Source organism: Balaenoptera musculus, chromosome 11, assembly GCF_009873245.2.
Source record: "Balaenoptera musculus isolate JJ_BM4_2016_0621 chromosome 11, mBalMus1.pri.v3, whole genome shotgun sequence".
NCBI classification, from domain to species: Eukaryota; Metazoa; Chordata; class Mammalia; order Artiodactyla; family Balaenopteridae; genus Balaenoptera; species Balaenoptera musculus.
Genome location: NC_045795.1, coordinates 54887506 through 54890745, shown reverse-complemented (window position 1 = coordinate 54890745; position 3240 = coordinate 54887506). Strand labels below are relative to the sequence as shown.

The 3240-nt window shown below is 39.5% G+C and overlaps 1 non-coding gene across 1 annotated transcript; it reads right to left on the bottom strand.

Annotated features, from left to right (window-relative positions):
- Positions 1-1629: 1629 nt before the first annotated feature.
- LOC118904643 lies at positions 1630-1736 on the bottom strand. Its single transcript, XR_005022090.1, has one exon. It is a non-coding gene; the product is annotated as a U6 spliceosomal RNA (small nuclear RNA).
- Between the last annotated feature and the right edge of the window lie 1504 nt (positions 1737-3240).

The window sequence follows — 3240 nt, the reverse complement described above, 5'->3', positions numbered from 1 at the left end:
CCACCCGTCTCCTTACATGGCCCTGCAATAAAACTTTCTCTGCTCCAAACTCTGACATTTCGGTTTGTTTGGCACTGTGCATCGGGTAACAAGACGTCATAAGAAACATGTCCTCATGAAAATGGTTTCCTTGTTTAATTGGTTCTATTTGTTTAAAATGAGGTAGTAGTGGGGACTTCCCCGGTGGTCCAGTGGCTGAGACTCCACACTCCCAATGCAGGGGGCCCAGGTTCGATCCCTGGTCAGGGAAGTAGATCCCACATGCATGCCGCAACTAAGAGTTCACATGCCGCAACTAAAGATTCTGTATGCTGCAACTAAAAAGATCCCACATTCCGCAACAAAGATCCTGCGTGCCACAACTAAGACCCGACACAGCCAAATAAATAAATACTTTAAAAAACAAAACGAAACAAAAAAGAAAATGGCTAAGGTGCAACTAGGGTGATTAGTGGAGCAGCAAGCCATACACTTTCAATCCAAGATGCCTACATGAATGTGCCATATAATTTACCATATTTGAATGATTTAACGGTACAAAACAGAAAGTTTCCAAATTATTTTTATCAGGCAGATACACATTCTTTCAAAAGTCTGCCAAAGCTAGCACAATAGAAAAAAAAACTACAGACCAAATTTAGTTATAAATATCCATGCAAATGTCTTAAAGTGTAGCAAGTGTATTCCAGTGTGCTTCCTGTGCCTGATGCTTAGGAGATGTAATGATTGACAAGTTGCAGTGCCTGTCCTCAAGTAGCCTAAATTTAGACTAGGGGATCAAGGTAGAAAAATGATTTTACTACATAGTAGGGTAAGATAAGGACTATTGCAGATGACACATGTATTGCTAGGGGAGCTCAAAGGAAGGTACTTGGTAATATTTGGTTTGGGCATATGAATAACAACTTGGAAGAGCTGCTCTTTTGAGTTGAGTGGTGAAGAATCATGGCTAAGGGTCTCAGTTCTGCCTTTGTTCTGCCCAAGTCCAAATCCCAAGTCTGGGATTTAATTCTTATATGCTATTTAATTGGTCCATCTTCATATGTAAGTTCATCTTTAGAGTCTGGGTACCCTGAAGAATACAGGGTCATACTAGGTTATTCTTGTTGGAAGTGATCACTTTCCTTACGTAGTTGTAATAGATAGCAAACATGGCCACAATTCTTTGTAGCTCCTCCCATCAAGAAGCAGAATCTGTTTCCTTATCCCTTGTATCTGGGCTGGCTTTGCCATTGACTTTGACTAGCAATGTGATGAAAATAGCAGTGTACCGGTTTCATCCCTGGTCTTTAAGAGGTCTTACATTTCCACTTACTGTTTTTTTCTTTTTTCTGTTTTGTTTTGTTTGTTTTGCTGAGACTTTTATCGATATTTATTTTTTAATAGGATTACAGAGCTGGAAAGGGTCTTGGAGATCTCGTCCTCATTCTTTTTTTTTTTAAATTTTATATTGGAGTATAGGTGATTAACAACGTTGTGTTAGTTTCAGGTGTACAGCAAAGTGATTCAGTTATACATGTACATACATCTATTCTTTTTTGGATTCTTTTCCCATATAGGTTATTACAGAATGTTGAGTAGAGTTCCCTGTACTATACAGTAGGTCCCTGTTGATTATCTATTTTATATAAAAATATGGAACGCTACATGAATTTGCCTGTCATCCTTGCACAGGGGCCATGGTAATCTTCCCTGGATGGTTCCAATTTTAGTACATGTGCTGCTGAAGAAAGCACTTGTCCTCATTCTTTTAAACTTCCGAGAATCTTCTTCTGAATTATAACCAATGCTCTTATGACATTTGCACACACACACTTCCGAGCCATAGTTTGGTGCAGGCTTTGGTAAATTTCTGGAACTATCCAGCCTTCCCTTTCTTGGCGGAGAAACGCACCCACTTTTTAAAAAGATTTATATGTTATTGAGGTACGTAAGTTTCATGTGTACAACATTATATTTCTACCTCTGTATATCCGACAGCTTGCTCTCCACCAAAAACTGTTTCCATCCATCACCCTACAGTTGATACCCTTTACTTTTTGCCCTACCTCACTCCCCTCCCCCTCTGGTAACCACTACTTTGTTCTCTGTATTTATGTGTCTGTTTTGGTTTGGATTGTTCATTAATTTTCTTTGTTTTTTTATATTCCCTACATGTGTGAAGTCATATGGTATTTGTCTTTCTCTGTCTGACTTATTCCACCTAGCATGAGGCCCTCAAGGTCCATCCATGTTGTCACAAATGACAAGCTTTCATCTCTTTTTTTCTTTTTTGGTGTCCGTTTACTCACTGTTGATGGAGCCACATGCACAAGCTTGCACCATCCTGCTGGAGGATGAGACTGGGTGGAGACAGGATCCAGTCATCCAGCTGTCCCAGCCCAACCCCAGACGTGTCAGCCTCACAAGTCAAGCCTGGCTGCTGCCAGGAATAGCCAAAAATTTTCCACCTTTTTGTTCGTGAGTACTGATTGCATTTAAAAGTTATTCTGTGTTCTTCAAAGTGTTCTAGCTGTGTGCGAGCCACAAAGTTGATGGACTTAAGTGAGCAGTTCTCATTAAGACTGTGAGGCATGTGAAAGCTATTCAAATGTGAGTCAGGAAACCCGGTTCCTGCACTAATGAACCATAGGGCTTAGAGCAAGACATTTGGCTTGAAGGGCTTTGATTTCCTCATCATGAAATGAGGGAGCAGAACTGGGTCTCCGGGGTTCCAGCACCTCCTGCCACTTTGAGTTGCTTTCCGGGTCCACTGCACAGTAGGGTTAGTAGCAATTCTCTGCTATAACAGAAAATAATTTCCACCTTCAAGTTTATATTATTTTATTTAGTTTTAATTATGCTCATTACTCATATACCAGTGATTTACCAGTATTCAGAAAACAAGAGTATTCATATATGAAAAAAATCATCATATTCCCATAATTCAGATGTAAACTATGTGAACACTCTTAATAGCCCACCCTTATTTCTAATCAAATATGTATTCAAAAATAAATTCGTAAAGTATGTATCCTCCTACCAACTGGGTTTTCAGTGTCAGTATACACACAGGTCTAGAGGTTAAAGGGCTGCATTCTGTCCTATGGATTAACCACCAGTCTATGTTTTCACATCCTAGCTATTGCCAATTTTTACTCTTATCAACAATGTTGTGACAAACAAGACTGAATTCCCTAAATTTGAGGAATAAATATTCGAAAAGCAGAGCTTCAGTGAGGATCTAGTCCAAATGACAAA